This window comes from Phaenicophaeus curvirostris, chromosome 1 (assembly GCF_032191515.1).
Source record: "Phaenicophaeus curvirostris isolate KB17595 chromosome 1, BPBGC_Pcur_1.0, whole genome shotgun sequence".
Taxonomy (NCBI): Eukaryota; Metazoa; Chordata; class Aves; order Cuculiformes; family Cuculidae; genus Phaenicophaeus; species Phaenicophaeus curvirostris.
Genome location: NC_091392.1, coordinates 140,842,258 through 140,860,759, shown reverse-complemented (window position 1 = coordinate 140,860,759; position 18,502 = coordinate 140,842,258). Strand labels below are relative to the sequence as shown.

Sequence of the window (18,502 nt, the reverse complement as noted above, 5' to 3'; positions counted from 1 at the left end):
GGCAACTACAGGCTTACTAATTTGACCTTAATAACCTTAGAATTTTTTTTTAAGGAGTGAATAATTAAAGACACAGGAGTTGAGTGGAAGGAGGATGAAACACAATGTATTTGCTAAGATAGGTCATGTCAGACTGACCTAGTATCTTTTTTTTTTTGTAAGAAAGTAGGTTTTCTAGAAAAAGAAAAAAATGTGCTAGATCTGGTCTCTCCGGATTCAGCTGAACTGTTTAATGGGGTCCTGCATCAGAATCACTGTTCAAGGTGGAGGAACATTAGGTTAGTGTAAGAACAATTAAGTGATATTAAAGGGCTGGAATTCAACACAGCAAATACTGTGTTCAGTTTTGGGCCCCTTACTACAAGAAAGACATTTTGGTGCATGTCCAGAGAAGAACAATGAATTTGGCCAACAATGTGGAGCACAAGTGCTATGAGAAGTGGCTGAGGGGACTAGGGTTGTTTAGCCTGGAGAAAAGGAGGCTGGGGGGAGACCTTATCACTGTTTACAACTACCTGAAAGGAGGTTGTAGTGAGGTGGGTGTTGGTCTCTTCTCCCAAGTAATAAGTGATAGGATGAGAGGAAATAGCTTCACGTTGAGCCAGGGGAGGTTTAGAGTGGATATTAGAGAATCTTACCTCACCGAAAGGGTTGCCAAGCATTGGACCAGGCTGCCTAGGGAAGTGGTTGAGTCATCATCCATGAAGGTATTTAAAATACGGGTAGATGTGGTGCTTAGGGACAAGGTTCAGTGGTGGACTTGGCAGGTTCAGGTTTATGGTTGGACTTGATGATCTTAAAGGTCTTTTGCAACCTAAACAATTCTGTGAGATTGTCAGGCCACATGCTGGAAGGAATTCACTTACTGGATTTAACCTTAGTGTCAAAATTAGCAGCCTGAGCTCTTATATAATCAGTGGAAAGAGGCAGTTTTTTAATTAAGCACCAGATTCCTGCCTTTCTCTCTTGCCTGTTAACAGAGCCGAGGCACCTGACTCTAGCATCTGTGCAGAATGCCTTAAATTGGATGGTGCTACAGTCTCAGCTTAGGAAGTAATGCAACAACTTTTCCTGTGTACAGGGAGTTCAGCGATGAAAGACTTTGAAGGAGAAAGGCCTGTGTGAGGGTAAGTGGGTTCAAGTTTATCTCTAGACTGTCTATTTGAGACAGTCATGAAAATGATGGATGGGATCCAGGGAAGTATCAGGGGCAGTATTGCAGACTGAGGGAGGGCACCTCAGCTGGGTGCATCTGGGCTGGGACCCGATCTGGAATAAGTGTGCAACATCCAAGAAGCTTCATCTCAGTACCTAACAGATGCAGAGACAAGCTGCAGGGATGATCAAAAGATTATGTTATAAGAGGAGTCTGAAACAGCTGTGTTGGATGTATCAGGAAGACTAGCAAAATGGGAAATACAATTGCTGTAGCTGTGCTGTGCTTTGGAATGTGGCTGATATCAACTAGGTGATAGCTAACAAGCAGAATGTCTTAGTCTTAGAGGACTAATGAAGGTCTACGTGTAACAGTATGGTATTGTCGGAAGACTTACTATGCAGAAGCAGAAGTGTCCAGATGCGTGATTTAGAGGTGACACGATTGGAGTTTGTGTGTGTGTTTACCTAGCATATTCATAAAATATTTAACCAACAGAGAAATGCATAGTGATAATCCCATCATATATGGCAGTAGTCAGTAGAGAATGTGTGATGTACATTTAAGGAAAAGCTTAAAGATTTATGAAGGGCAATGATTGCTTGGATTTTTTGGACTCTAGGCTGTTTGGCAGCTTGTATGCTTTCATTGCTCCTATGCAGTGTGATACTTGCTGTCTACTGCCCTGCGGTTTCCCTGCACAGGGAAAGCCATGTGAAAAATTGAATGTTAAGTGAATTTGTAGGACTGGACAAAGGCATGTTAAGTTTGCTGGGCAGAAAACTCATAACCAGTGAGAGAAAAGCTTGCTCTGAAGTGAAAATTGTGGTTGAAGATCCCTGATGTGCCCGCAGAGACAAATGACGGGTGCAGTACTAACAGTCAGTGACAGCACTTGCCCCAGATACCTCCTGAGTTTGACAGATGCCTAAATTTGTAGCTGTATGTTGGTGAAGAATTGTCTTTTGCATAGGTGCTGGTTTATCCCAATGCCAGCATCAAAAAGGAGTTGAATTCCCTGAGCAAGGGTGAGTAATGTGCTTTCTATTCTGCTGCAAATCCTGTGTTGCTCTAAGTAGCTTTATCAGCTATTAAGACATTGATCAGGTCATTCTTTAGCAGAATGATCAGTAAAGTAACAGGAGGAAAATACCACAGCAAGAAGCCTTTTAATGTACTTCTGGCAACACTATGTGTAGTTCTCTAGTTGTTTATTAATAAGTGCTTACTGTGTGTTTCTGAGGTTCTTAAGTGCCTACGAGAATATCAGGAGAATATAGTATGGGTTCTCTTTTTTCTTTATGCTTCCTAATTAATCATCACATAGCAGTACTAAGTCGTTATTGTTCTGTGGTAAAAACAATTGCGTGATGATCTCACAGTCCTTACTTGGCAAATTGCCACAGTAAAGAAAAAACACTGTTTAAGGACTGAGTTGTCAGTAGTTCAGAAGGGGAGTGTTCTGTTGGAAACACAGTGCTCTGAATGACATTCCGAGAGGATGGATAGCAAGAAGGGAGGACCAAGAAGATAAGAGTGAAAATGTGAGAGTGCTTTTTCAGGTTTATTGTTTATTAGCATGATGGTCAGCTCTCTTGTATTTGTCATCTGTCCCAATTTAGGTTTGTCCTTTGGCTTTTTTTCTATATTCTAGATTTTATTTAGCTCCAAGTCATGGGTTTTCTTGCTACTGAACTGGGGGTTTAATTTGAAAATCTGTCTCAGCCTCTCCCTGAGAGACAATACTCAGAGCATCTCAGCTCTGAGTAGCTCTCACTTTTAAGGATGTCCAGAAAAACTGGGAGAACATCCCTTGAAGTGGTTTCTGGAGGAGAAAAGAAAATGAAGTCTAAGGGACTTCTGCCTCTTTCAGACAAAAGGCATCTTGCAATCCTGTTGAGGAGAAAAAGTAGAGGAATTACTAGCAAACCTTCCCTTCCCATCACAATCCTTTTGGGTATGGGATGGATGAAATAAGCACAAATGAAGAGGCAGACGAGTATTGTCAGGTTTGGAATACTTCCCTGCTCTGCCCAAGAACTGCTGCAACTGTTCGCAACTGTGCAAATTTATTCCTGTTTCATAGCCTCTTAAGATAGCTGTTTAAAAGTCAGAAAGGATTACTTTTTGAAGGTTCCTCCCCTCTCTGCTCAGTTCTAACTAGATGACTATTTTGCGTAACTTCAGTACAGTTCAGTGAAGTGAATCTCATCCAAAGAGTGTTTAACCTTGCTTAACCTTATCATAGTGTGGTGTTTATTCAAAGCAAGCACTGTCCTCATGTTTTTTCACACAGATTCTTAAACAGTAATAAAAAAATGAAATATTTTTATATGATGAAATAACATCTGTGAGAACTATATCTCTACTGATATGTATGCAATACAAAAAGAGAAGGTTATTCCGACTTATTTGGATCTTTCTCTCATGATACTTTTAATGATATGATTTCTGCTTGGATAGATTATATGCTATAAGAGCTAAAAATATAACATGTCAAGGTATTTTGGGGTTTGTAGGCAAGCATGACAGAGAGAATATTAGTTTCTTCTTCAAATGTTTATGCTAATTTTGCTTTGAAACAAAAATATATCCATTTGGGAATATGCTCTGTGATTTCCATATTAAAAAAAAAAAAAATCATAGTGCAGCTTCTGCTAGACATTAACCCCAGAAATGCCTGTAACATGGAGTCCAGAGGAGGCCACAAAGATGACCAGAGGGCTGGAGTACCTCCCCTATGGTGATAGGCTGAGGGAGCTGGGTTTGTTGAGCCTGGAGAAGAGAAGGCTCCGAGGAGGCGTTATAGCGACCTTCCAGTACAGAAAGGGGGCTACAGAAAAGCTGGAGAGGGACTTTTTACAAAGGCTTACATCCCAGGCAGCTGCCAAATATTCTCAAGCATTTAAAGTGGAGGTGTGCAAAAAAATGGTTGTGTGGGGAAACTCCAATTGTGTAAACCTACAGGGCTGGTGTAGAAATGTCTTGGATTGTGGGGTTCTTCCCACTTTGATTGGGAGCTTCATTCCATAAACTTGGAGATCTCCACCTAAAAATGCTGGGGGTGATTTTTTGTGTAATTCAGCTGGCACTCTCATCTTTGTTGATTCTGTTCCATACAGGAGCCAGGCTCCATTTAATAAGCATGGCTGTTAACGTGGACAGGTACCTTAGTCTTCAATGCAGTCTTAGCACTAGATGAACAAGACCTAACTTTAGAAGCTAAGCCTGTTTGAACCAAGGCACCAACTGTGATTTTTATGATTGATGGGAGGGAATGCAGCCACCCTGAGCTATTTTTTGTTGATTTTCCTTTTTATAGGTAATCATCAGGCTTTAAGATGTGGGGTACAGGTCTTATCTTCAGTACAGAGAGAGGGGAAACATTTTCTCGAGCTCAACTGCCACAGAAACTAAGGGAAAACAGTACTGAAATATTTTCAACACTTTTATTCCTTACATAATTCTGGTTCCCTGTATTCTTTTTCTTTTAATGCACAAGCCCAGGTTAATACAGGAACGCTATGATTTCACTATGATGAAAATTAATAACCTTCAGGAAAGGAAAAAAATTAATACCTTCCTTACAGAAATAAAATAACAGCTTTAGGAAAGAAGACTAGTAAAAAACAAGTTTAAAAGTGTGTCAAATTAGTGATTGGGATATCATGGTATTAGTCTTTTGGTGATGGGAATAGAGGAAAGATGATAAACAGTCAGACTCTATTCTGTTTGGCCTAATGTATTCTACAGCAAAGGCCAATTTTTAATGTAATCCTCCTTCTATTCACTGTTACGGGGAGACAGGTTTCTTGCTTTCTAATTATGTGTATATGTACATAAAAATAGTTTAGTTTGGTTCTCTAGAATTTTTTTGTGATTTTTTTTTTTGAACATTTTAGCAGGAGAGCTATGAGTCTTTTCATATGCCTATGCAGGTTTAAACTTGGCAGTGATTTATCAATATTTGTGATTCTCAAGTTTTCATTTTTAATGAAAAACAATATTATCACTGCTTTTCTTTGTTGTTGTCTTATAGGTCATAGGCTATATAAATAGGAACTAAGTAAAAAGGTAAATTAGAATTTCAGGGGATTTTTAATATCTTGAACAGTAAAGAAATGAATGATATTCCAGGATAACTCTTAAAGAGATGAGTTCTTAGCTAGTTCAAGGGCGTTATTTAACAGTATAGTTAAATGGCTGTTGAAGAGCAATTCTGAAAAAATGTCTTTTATAAACATTTCATACATATATAGCACTCAATAATAGCTTGAAAGGTAGCATTTCTGAATTAAAAACTTTAATATTTCCTGGTATATTTCCCTGATACTCCACTGTGAATCAGCCTTGAAATCCATATACTATAATGGGAAGAAAAGCCTTTTCTGTTCATAAGTATGACAAATCGGCTTTGTTTTGTATGGTGCCTGTTGGTGCATTTTATCCTCAGACAAACAACGAGTTATATGTGTTAACCCATTTCCTTTATGGGTTAAGTAATAGTTATAGAGTCAAATAACCCTGCCACACAGTCTTTTACTTCTTTGAGTTGGAAAATCAGTGCTTTCAGATAAGAAATTGTTGTGAAAGGTGGAAAAATGGAAAGAAAAGGTTCTTGAGTTCTGATTTTTCAAGAAGGCAAAGCTAGGAGCAAAATTGACCCAGAGAGCAGTAGTTATGGATCCCCATGGACAAAGCAGATGCCCAGAGCACTGGAAATGAGTGGTCTTCAGTTGACTGTATTTTATCATATATGGTTGTTGATATTTATTCAACTACATGGAGAAATGCACTTGGTGGTATTGTCTGTCTGTAGTCGAAAGCTTGGATATCTTGCTGTCCTAAGATTAGTTTTCATATTAGCGATGAAAAAGGAAAATCTGAATATTTCTTCTGAAAAGGTTGTGGTTATAATGGTGCCTGAAAAACAGACACGGCAATTACCACACGGTCATGACTTTCCCAGAACTGAGAAGAAATTGATGGTATATTTTAGACCATTGACTCCTGTAGTTTGATTTGTAATCTTGGCAAAGTAACAGGTCCTTTTATAATATGACAGATCACATTAGGAAAATCCATTTGGGTGTTTGCAAACTCTGTTCTCACTTATGCAGGAGTGACCTGGGGATGTCACTTGGGAGGAAAATAGTATGTTTTAACACCAGTTATTTGAATGCCACCATTGTTCACTGCTAGGCAATGTAATTTTATCCACAAAAGGCAGATATAATTAGTTTCATAATATTTGCTTTTACACCAGTTTAACTGCAGGCAAAACTGTCCATTATGTAGTGGCCAAATTTTAAAAAATGGAAATGTTAATAAATATGTTAACTGTTGCATCTTCTACCTGACTATACAGTCAACCTTCCATAAGTTCTCTGCTCTGGATCTCTGAAAACACTCATCCATTTGTTAAGATTGGAATTTACGTTAACAATCGTTGAAATTAGCTGAACTGCTTCTGAGGCTTAAGTCACATATAAACTTGTACTACAGCAGAAATGTAGAGAAGAGTATTTTTGTGGCTTTCACAGTCTTTATTGTCAACCAAGGCTGTATACTCGAGGTTGGCTAGCACTCCAGTAATTTCATAGCCAAGACAAGGATGCAATTCTGAGGCTTGTTGCTTGTGAAGTTCTTAAAATCTATGTCTGTGTTACCACAAAGCCATACGTCGGATCCTTGGGCACAGAGCTGAACGAATGGGAGGCTTATCAAAGTGCTTGTTGAACGCACACTAACACCACAGTTTCTGCACCATCCTTTAGTAGCTTGGGTTTTCATAGGGTTTTGACACTGTTGTTGCCTCAGTATTAGAAGATCTGTGAGGCTTGGGTCTAATGCCTTTCAACCAGTGGTCCCTGACTTTATTCCCCATAGGTGATGCCAGACTCCAATTTTTATTTAACTCACTTTTACTGGGGTTAGCAAATTATTTGGGGTTTTCTGTAAGTGTATTACTCAAAGAACTATTTGCCATGTAGAGTTTCACTTAGTTTGTTTTTATTTTCTTTGTTGAAAAGGATTACTCTTATTTTGTTTTTCTTCTTTCTTAATTGGATAAAGAAGTTATTATTAGACTTTCCCTTTTCAGAACTGGAAAATGCCCAGAAAGGCTTTAGCTCACACTTTCCGAATACAAATGTACTTCTAAAATGAAACCAGTCGTGGAAAAATTTAGAATGTTAGGTGAAGAATTTGTGAAGTTACAATGTAAAATTAAAAAAAATAGTCTTGGAAATCATAGCTGCTTTGACTCTTGTAATATTTTTGTTGGTGGTTTTAAATTGAATGGTTGGATTCGATGATCCGATGGGTCTCTTCCAACCTGGTTATTCTATGATTCTATGATTCTGTAAATAAGTTGGTGGGAAGTAGCTTTAAATTAGCTTGTACTGAAAGGTTCTTCCACTGGAAAATTGTCAGGGAGTATTCAAATCAGAAAATATTGAAAGCTGTTGATGCAAGAGTTTAACAATGTCCCATTTCATTTGTTATGATTCTAGCTTGTTTCACTTCAAACAATTTAAAAAAATTAGTTTTATGACATTAGCCTTTTAAAAATAATTGCTTGACAAAGATGCATTACACTGATGTCTGTGATTCACAGTGATATCACTGTGGGCAGATGATCATTTTGTTCTCGGTGGAAGCAAATAAATTGTGCTTGGAGCATAGATGTTATCCCAGCGGTCAGAAACTATCCTGAAAATGTTGTGTCTAGCTCATTCTTGCCACTTTAGTCTATAAAAGTTCTCTAAATGATGCTGTGGGATGAGATCTGCATGACCTTATAAAGCTGGAAACAGTAAAGCCAGTGTTCTCAACTATTAAAACATTTATCTGGAATGACACTGGATGACAAGAGCATCTGCTGGTGCAAGTAAACAGGGAAGAATGGCACTAAATTCCATATCTGTGCTATTACAGCAAAATGTTTTTTATCTGCAAAGATGAAACACATCTTATATCTGAAGGCAAGAGGTTGTTGTCATTACTATAATTGAAGTCTTTACAGTCTAATCCAGGAATCATTACTCATTCAGATCTAAGAATTACAGGAAAAGAAAGACTGTTTCTGTACAGGGGAAATTCTCAATAAATAACAGCAGTTAAAAGCATTTCACACACAATGAAATGTGTCTACCTCTCTATCCTGCTGTAGTGCTCACCCTTCCCTTGTGCCTCTGGGTCCTAGGATGGTTTCATTCTGGTGGTGGGGAGTGTGGAGGTGTTTTAGCAATCCTTCAGGTGCTGATAGGAGGAATTGGGTGTTCATCTTGATTGTTTCTTCTTCACTCTAAGATCCAGTTGGGATCATTTTTATGTTTGCCTGCAAGCTTTTTAACTTGGCTCTTTTTTCATTGGTCTGCAGTTCCACATCACATCTGAATTTACTGTATGTGGTACCTTATGTACATGTTATATACCATTTTTTTTCTGTTTATTACCCCTAAAACCAGCCTCAAGTCTGCAGTTCTCTAAGTGACCGTGGGTGCGCTGTCTATAGCCACAGAGTCTCCAAGTGTCAACTCGCTACCCTATCTCTTTTTATCCCATGCTTGTACTCCTCCCCATCTTGTCTCTCCACTCCTCAACGTCTCTGCTGTCGTACCAAGCCTGTATTTTTCTACACAACATCATTGTGTTAGAGGTGTGAAATGATGATGGTACCATGTGAAGATAAACGAAAGTAAAAAAAAAAAAAATTAGCCACAGACATCTGGGCAGTTGAAGAAGTTGTTGTTACAATTAAACCAAGTTTAATCCAGGCTAAAACAAAGTTGCAGGCAGGTCAAGAAAAGTTCAAGCCTGAAAAGCCAAAGTCCTCAGGGCTTGCAAGCCTTGCTACAAGGCTTATGGCCCATCACTTATGATGGCAATATGGTATTGTGGGGCTGTGGGGTAACAATGCTGCAGGGGCCACTCTGCTAACATGTTAGCTGTCATGTTACCACCAGCTGTAAAAAATGGAGGTCTGTGTGTGATGCTCAGCTCAGAAAGTTCCTAGGGTGCTTGTCATTTGACTCTGGGAGTGCAAACCCAGAGATGCTTTACGAAATACCAGTCTCTAGTGCTCCCCACTCTCAGCCTGGCGTTCCAGGCTTGATTAATCTTTTATGCTGTCCAGGTCTTTATATTCAGCTTTTGGTCCTGTTCTTTTGCCAGAAGGTAGCTGCCTCTCTAGTAGTGACAGCAGATGTAGGAACGTGTGCCCAAACCAAGATGCAGTTCAGTATTGTAGTTTAACCTGTTGCTGAAAGTGGCTTTGATGAGATGGTGGACTACAACCTTGTATGGCTGACATGCAGGTACCTGTTCCCATCTGGGCCAGAACAGCAAGACAAGTAGATGGTTTCTGGGCAGAAACATCATTTCTGCTGCCTCGCCTTGGGAATCTGTCTGCTGAAGTGGGCAGCATACTTAGGAATTTCTGAGAAGAGGTGGTGGGTGCAGCAGGAGTTAGCAGGAGAAGCTGGCGTCACTGTTGCTTGCTTTCAGCATGCAAAAATCGAGTCATATATATCGGGCATAACAGTGAGTTAGTCATAGACTTTAAGAAAGGAAAATCAGTTGGGATGCATCCTTCATATTTTCAGGCTTTTCTGTATCCATACGAAATTTGCCTTTTTAAAAAGTGAGATTCAGATAAACTTGGCTTGGATAAACCAATTTTACAAGGCATGTTAGTGCTTGGAGAACTGACAAAACTCTGACATTTAAACTCATATTTTTGAGCGCTGAGTGCTGCAAGGAACTCAGCACTAGTATATGCCCTTTGTCCTTGCATAGCATTTATATATTTTTGTGGTTGTTGCTACCATCCCTGCTGCAGTTGCTATTTTTCTAAATAAACTTTTGAAGCTCAGCAAAGCTACATTGGATCTAAAGATTGATCAGTCCTAGTTGCTGAAAAAACCCCAGCGAATTGTGGTTACAGTTATCTTTAAGTTGTTTTTAAAAGCCGTGGACTCTAATCTGTGGCCAAAACCTTTAGGAGTCCTAATTTTTCTCTGTATTTTGAACTGAAATGTCAATTACATTTGGTCTGTCGATGGACAAGAGTAAAAGAAAATAATGTAGTCATAGCAGAATAAAGTGTTGCAGAACACATACTACAGCTATGCAAATACTTGCTACCTTTTGTGTTGGAAAAGACCATTTTAATTGTGTTGGAGAGAGAAGACGTGAACCTTGTAAGTATCAGCAACAGTTTGGTTTGTCCATGAGTTGCTCATATGTTTGCTCATTTTACACATTAAACCAAATCAGAGTAGTAAAAATAACTTGAGTTACTCTTTTCAAACTCTATTTTATCCTTGTATCCTTCTGTCTTAGAGCTGGCATCATAATATCCCCTACAAGACACTTATTCTCCATAAGTGTGAGCAGCAGGTTGAGGGAGGTTCTCCTCCTCTGCTCTGGTCAGACTTCACCTGAAGATCAGTTCTGGAGTCCTCAGCACAGGAAGGACATGGATCTGTTAGAGCAAGTCCAGAGGAGGCCAAAAAGATGATCAGAGGGCTGGAGCATCTCCCTTATGAGGACAGACTGAGAGAGCTGGGTTTGTTTAGCTTGGAGAAGAGAAGCCTCCATGGAGACCTTACACAGCAGCCTTCCAGGAATTAAAGGGGGGCTGCAGGAAAGGTGGGGAGGGGCTCTTTATCAGGGAGTGCAGGGGTAGGATGAGGGGTAATGGCTGTAAGCTGAAAGATGGGAAATTTAGATGAGATATTAGGAAGAAATTTTCCTGTGAGGGTGGTGAGGCGCTGGCACAGGTTGCCCAGAGAAGTTGTGAAAGCCCCATCCCTGGAGGTGTTCAAGGCCAGGTTGTGTGGGGCTTTGAGCAGCCTGATCTAGTGGAAGGTGTCCCTGCCCATGGCAGGGGGGTTGGAACTGGATGATCTTTAAGGTCCCTTCCAACACAAACCATTCTATGATTTTATGAAATTCTACTTTGTTCAATCACACCTCAACAAAGAATATAGTATTTCAGTAAGGTTGATAGTCAAAGCTTGGAAACCTCATGGAAGTTTTCACAAGTAGGGGACGGTTGTTGAAGTATAATATTCTAATGACAACCCACTGATCTTATATTGAGGAATGATTTATAATGAAAATCGTAGAAATATTTCAGTGATATTTGGCCTGGTTTCCTCTTATGAGGTCACTTCAAAGACACGCAAACCACTTATGGTCTATTTTCTTGGTAGGTCACATACTTTATTTATTCCAGTTTTTGTTACTGATTTAGGCCTTTTAAATTCAGCAGCCAAATATGGCAAGTTTCAATATATTCCAAATATTTTTCCAGTATGTTTTGAAATTACCCATGTCATTACGTGTAATCTTTCCCACACGGTTGTGTTTCAGTAGCTCTGCTACAAGTTAAGAATCCATTTAGTAAATTATATTGTCCAGTTCAGTTTATACTTGACATGGACTTAGCTTTTTGTAAATATGGTGAAATATACCTTCTCTGAAAATGCAGGTGTAGTTTATTCCATGTTAAAAATACATAAGCAAATATGTTAGTCAGAAAATTAAATTATGTTCCTGAATAAAATTACAGCTTTCTATGAACTGTTTCAGTGGGCTTTCCTAGTTCTTTATTTCTTACCTCAATTCTGGACTCACTGTCTGCTGCTGACAGTTCTCATCAGCATAGTCACTAAAATTAAATTGTTGTTGTTGATATTGAAGTATAGAAATGTTGGTTTCTCTGAAGTTACGGTCTTAACCTGTATCTTCTGAAAAACATCAGGTGTGTCCTTCCGTGTGACTTGCAATGGGCAAGTGAGTGACATTGTGAGACCTCTGAAAAATGACTTTTTTGTAAGCTTTCTGGCTTTGTTGGGAAATGAAATTGTGGCTTCCTTTTTCTGAGAGAGAGGTGTCCGCAGCACATGCCTGCCTGTAGCAGAAAACCTTGGATGAATTAGTATGTATCAGACCCTGCCGCTTCGTTTCCCACTTTCCCTTCTTGCTGGCCGAGATCAGGATACAACTGCTGGAACCGCATTGTGAAGGGCAGGGAGGATGTGTACGCGTTTGTGTGTGTGTGGGAGGGAGGTACGGGCTGCGGGGAGGGACTGGGATAGCACATGTGCATCCACTGACCCAGAGCACATCTGCTGCACTGAGCAATGCAAACAGAGGATAACACGGTCCCTTTAGTTAGCCCTGAGTCTCATCTTCTCCTTTCCAGTACTTGTGTGAATGTATAAATATTTTTGAATATATAAAGGCTACATCTTGCTCAAGGCCCGCTCAGAAGTAGGTTCATTTCTTCTTTCGGCCTCTGGCTTGAGGCATAGCTAATGGCTGACAGGTGACGAGCAGGATCTTTTACTCCATTTAGTTCTGAGTCCTACTGCTTCTTGGAAAGCAGGTCAGTGATCCATCTTCCCTCAAACCTGCTAGACCTACTCTCTTTTGACTGTCAGCTCACATCTGCCTTCATCTCACTGATGGAGAAGCCTGTGTGCAAGAAAGCAAAGCAAATGTGGGGAGTCTTTGGCCCAGAACCTCGGAATCTAGACAGGAATTTCTGGATTATTTTGAAGTGGAGTCTGCATGCTATCTAAATAGATTGTCAAGGGAAATATTTTCAGAAACTGAAAGCAAAACAGCGCACACACACATATTCATTATATCTTACAGGGTTATCTTACTGTTAACCCACAGGGTGGGATTGACGTGGAAAAGGATTTCTTTCGCTAGGACAGCTGTCTCACCGAAGTGTTGAAGTGGGAGTAGTGGTGGGAAGCTTAGGCTCCCGTTGCCCTCTGTTGGGTTGGATGCTTATGCTTCCAAACTGCCTGCATCCCACCACTTGTTTACATGACTTCAGAAAGGAATGCAGGAAAGAGTCCTGCAGTCAGCATCTTGGCCCACAACAACCCTCTCTCCCATTGATTCAGAAAGATCAGGATAAACAAAGAAATCATTTAACTTTCCGGGAAGAAGAAATGAAAGCAGCACAAAGGAATTGAGTATCTGGAACCAAAAAAGAATTATTTCATTTGAAAAGTCATCCAGTATTGTGGCCATTAGGCATAGTCCAGGCATGCACTGTGTAAGAAAAAAAACATATATGGATCATACATGCATAAAATACAGTTCAGGAGTACAAAACAGAAGTTGATGAAGAAATATGCATCAGCAAATTTGTATTAGTAGTATAAGGCTCCAGTTTTGCTGTGCTGCCCAAATCCTGCTAGCAACCTTTGTGGAATATTACTCCCACACTGACATTTATTTTAAAGTTTCTAAATACTTGACACTGTTCCATTTCCTAAGTGAATTAGTGATTTCTTATTGAAAACATGTATGTTAGAGAAAGCGTTCACGCATTTCTGGATTGTCCTCAGATGCTGCTCTATATTTTTAATTTATATGAACATTTTAAACAGTAAGTGTAGGAATCACAGCAAGTCAGAGCAAGGCCATATAAGAATGAAGAGATTTTGGGGAGATGTTTCTGGTGTGTTTGTGACCTAATGGAGCATTCTTTCCATGTGGGAAAATGTGGTGTCAGGAAAGTAAATAAATGCTTAGACTGTAATCCTAGAGCTCCCTCCTGTTGCACAGGTGAAGCTCAGTGGTTTGAGAGTGGAATGTGAGATCCTTTCAAACACATAGGGGACAGTGCTAACAGTAGGATGTGATTCCTGGATTGTTTTGACCAGAATACACCAGCTTTAATTAGTGCTATGTTAGTCTTAGGTGAAGTGGATGAGCATTATAGGCAGATGGGTCAGGTAGTTCCCTGAACAGTTGTTGTAATCCAAGCTTGACCAAAATTTTTTATTACAGATCCAATTTCAGTGCTTTTATCCAGCCCCCTGTGTCTTCTGTAATCCCCCTGCCTGTATGTTGGAGGATATTTTACTGCCATCCGTCTGTAATCAACAGGAATAGGAATTCTTTAGCAAATTAGAAGAGGTGGGTTTTAGGAGGGAGTCCAAAAGACAATCAGATTCAGAAATGTGTTTCCAGTGCAAACTCCTCAACAGAAAATATGTCCCCTGTTCTCATGGGCTTTTCCACATCTGTGGGATGAGAACCCTGGGTCTTGAGAAGTCTTCTCGCACACAGGAAGCTTCACCACAACGTACACAGCACATTTCATATGAAAAGGGTAGAATCATAGAATCATAGAATAACCAGGTTGGAAGAGACCCACCAGATCATCAAGTCCAACATTTGTAAGCTGTTTCAGTTTCTGTTGGTGAAACAACGGAGGAGGCTGACAGGTTTGGACTTCAAACTGCGCTGTAGCAAGACTCATCATTTTCCATGACACTGTGGTGTGCTCATCTTGATAAAAGCTGTTCTGCGAAGTGAAACAGAGCTGTGCTCTTTCCTTTTTAGTCAGCAAATGTGTGTTACAAATGTTCACTTCCACCTGTGGATGTGCATATTTTTGTGCTTGGAGAAGGATTACTGAAGAAATAAAAGTGTTGTCATGACAAGTGTAATCAAAATGATATCTCATTAAGTTAAGAAGAATACTAATTGTATTTCAGTTGTGAATATAGACTAATGGTCTTAATTTGCACAAAGAACTAAGTGGCCTAAATTGCAGTTTTCTATTAAAAATACTCAAATATATTAAAGAGGTAAAATTAGGGTTTTAGATTAATTGAATTTGCTGAAGTTCATAGCAGAGGAAGGATCAAGAAGAAAGTTTGCTACTTAGAGATTTATCTGTATGTAAGTGGGAGAGGGGTGGGCAGGAAAGCAAAGAGAAAGAAAGCTACTTTCTGCTACTGAAATGGCCTTTAATCTAGATATCACTAACAGGTTGCATTTGGGGATTTCTGTGCTGCACAAGCACGTTTGTTGTGTCTTGCGATAGTTTATTTTATTTTCTTGTGGAAGACTTTTCCCGGTTCTTGATGAGGTCATCCACTTGCTCAGAATACTCAGGAGAGCTTCGGAGAGTGACAAGAAGACTCTCGGGGGCAAACTTTTTTTTTTGTCCTCAGTAGTGAAGATTCTGGTCAGTGGGAGAGGGGGATATTGAAGCAGCTTGTGAGGGGAACCTAGATGTAAAGAACACACTGAGAGTGTGAAGTACAGCCTCTTTGTAGAGCTGACAGACTAGCACCTGACAATTATGGTTTTGGTGGGGAGGTAATTTCAGTGGGAGGCAAAGGTCCGTATTGGATGCTTGCACTGCTTACTTTCTTTTGCCTTCCCAAGAGGCATGGTAACGGGTATGTCCTACATCATGGAGTGAGTGGAGGGAAACTCTGTTGTCAGCCTATGGATCTGCAGTAGACATGGTCTGTGTCGCTACCCCCACAAATTTGAGTGGAAGGAAGGCTGACTCAAGGTGTCAAGTTCATGTCTCTGACTTGTCCTGTTATTGTGATCTAATATGAGATTCAGGACATTCAGTCTGTCATTAAATGAGACAGAAGAGCAAAGTGTTTGTGATACTGTAAAAAAAATAGCTCTTAATTGGTGTCAGTCTAAGCAGGCTTTTGCTGGGAGCTGCTGTCCTTTGAGCTGATGTTCTATTCCTGGGTTGTTTCTGCAGCCATGAGTAATAGGGTTGATCCAGACCTTCACCTCAGACCCTGAAGCATGGTTAATAAAGTTCCTTGCATCTTCTTTGAAACAGCTGTTGGAGATTGGATGCTGGAATCATTGGAAGATTAGTCTTGAACCAACATGGCAAATTTTGCTTCTCTACCAAGGTTTTCTATGGTTGGGGGTAGAAAACAATACAAAACCTGTATGCTAGTTATACTAGAGATGCTGCTCTTGCATGGAAGACAACATAGTCATAATTTAGCTTAGTCTGGCATTTTATTCTTAATTGGAAACATGGCCATGTTGCAGATCCAAAATGCTTACTGTTTCAGGCAGTATTCAGTTCCAGTTTTTCATAACTTGTTGAAACCACAACAGAAGTGGGCCTGCAGCAAAACTTAATGAAATGCAAAGTAGCGCATAACGCCAACATCCACTGTCTGCAGCACTGGTAAGGGCAAACGCTATGCGTAGACACGTCATGCCATCTTCAGGATAAGGTTTGCTTGGACATGAATCACATCAGCCTTTGGGATTGCTGGCTGCAGGAGTGGCAGCAGTCTTTGGTACCATGTAAGGAAGCTGTCTAGTGTGTTAAAACTACCTTTAATTTGGTAGGAGTCCTATCTCCATTGATTTTTATCAAAAATATGATGATAAAGTTGTAATTGTTGAAGTAGTTGTAATTCAAGAAAGCGAACAGAGCCCCTGTTGGGTTTGGGTCCATCAGACTATGCAGTGAATAGTCTCATCTAAATCCTTTCTATAATTAGAGAGAGAGAGAGAGGTATCTTCATGAGGTGATTCATCCCACCTACCCTGGAAAATGGTGACTCATTCTTTGGAAGTGCTTTTGTCTCACTGTTGACTGGGAGAACCTGGGCAGTGAGTCAAGATCAGATACCTGCCTCCTCTGCAGTTTAGGTGAGATAAAACCCTTTCCATAAGTCATAAGAGCTCATACCTATGTTCTTAAGAAGTCTTGAATAATTGGTAGGGCTGGTGATTAAATCTGAAAGCTCAAACTGGACTTCCCTGTCTCATTTGTTGTGTTCTGGCATACATAGGCGGTCTTAAGAGTCATACCCTATTGATGCAAATGGGCTTGAATGGGATGGTACAACTAACAGATACAGACCTTTAGTTAACCTATAGCTTTTAAAAATAGTTCATTTTCACTGTATGTTCTTTGCTAGCTATTCACAGATGCCTACCTCACACGGTAATTTGAACTTCTGTGTTTTGACACAGGATCTCTTCTCCTGTCTCCTGGTGCTTATATCTTCCAAACAGGAAAATTTTGGAAGCTTAGCTATACAAAAACAAGCCTAGTAACAAATGCTGTCTCATAGTCAACATATCATATACATTCCTTTTTCTCAATAGCACCAAGCCTTTCAGTAAACATGTTACTATATGTTTTTTATAGCTGTTCTACCCACTCACTAAATGCTGACCTCAAATCAGTCTTTTTCAGAATAAGTTTATTTCTTTGTCCTCCTGCTCTGACTAGCGATTGGTGTTACTAGTGCTGAGAGAAGAGCAGCAAACCATATTCTTTTTCTGTTTTCAGTAAACTTTAATGTGAGAAAATCATAGATCATTAAGATTGGAAAAGGCTTTTAAGATCACCAAGTCCAACCATCAGCCCAACACCACTGTGCCTACTGAACCATGTCACAAACTGTCACATCTACACACTTTAATACCTACAGGATGATGATTCCACTACTTCCCTGGGCAGCCTGTTCCAGTGCTTCACTGCTCTTTCAGTAAAGAACTTTTTCTTAATATCCAATCTGAACCTGCCCTGGCACAACTTGAGGCCATTTCCTGTCATCCTAACACTTGTTACTTAGGAAAAGACCAACACCCACCTCGCTACAGCCTCCTTTCAGGTACCTATAAAAAGTGATAAAGTCCCCCCTCATCCTCCTCTTTCTATTGGTGGAAGGTTTATATGTCTAATTATCTGCAGGAAATGAGATAAAGATAAAATTAGAGTTAATCTGAGAGCCGTACCTGCCTGTAGGTTGTGATTTATGCTATATAAAAAGCTTGATTGTTTATGCTGATTATTTTTTTAAATTTTTAGGTGTGGACTTAACTGATGTTATGACATGCAAAATCCCTTCACACATGAGGAAAAGAGCCCTTTGTAAGTATGATCAGTGTAAGTAAATTAAAAATGTATCATTAAGTGAGAAATTAATACTGCAATTTAAATGAATCATTGAGAACTTAGTCATGGAAAATTATTATGCTCAATAATATCTAAATATAAATAGTATCAAAATAAAGAAAATACCTGACCCTATTTTATCTTCTCAGAGATTGACCCATTTTAAGCATGTCAGCAATACAGGGATTTTGAGGTGAAAAAACATTGGACTCTTTAACCTAACTGCTGTCTGATCTGTACTTATGTGAACGCATTAATTATTATCTAAGAAGGTATTTGCAGGGTTTTGGGGACCGTCTATGGCATCCTGTCTTAAATCTCTGCAAGCACATTTTGTAGGTGTTTTGTTTCATTAAGCAGTTAGATTTAATGGACTTAGAAACCATTAAATGCTACATTACATAAAGAACAAACCAAGGAAAACCTATTGCTGAAAGAAGGGGGATGGGGAAATAGGAGAATAGAAAGACTTGGAAACTGGCAAAGAATTTTGATGGAAGTTTTATTTTACCAAATCTGAGGACATTCTGTTCTACTCAGGAAAGACTGGTGGTTCAATAGCCACTTAACCACTTACACTTTAATTAAAAAAAAAAAAGGAATTAAAA

General features: G+C 39.6%; 1 protein-coding gene across 9 annotated transcripts in view; it reads left to right on the top strand.

The window, feature by feature from the left end:
- Positions 1–18,502, top strand: part of INPP4A (inositol polyphosphate-4-phosphatase type I A) — a 79,189-nt gene that overhangs the window by 5,561 nt on the left and 55,126 nt on the right. For all 9 annotated transcript variants that reach the window (XM_069876479.1, XM_069876470.1, XM_069876436.1 and 6 more), the window contains exon 2: positions 17,808–17,870. The gene's annotated coding sequence lies outside the window, so the exon portion shown is untranslated. The remainder of the gene's footprint in view (positions 1–17,807; positions 17,871–18,502) is intronic.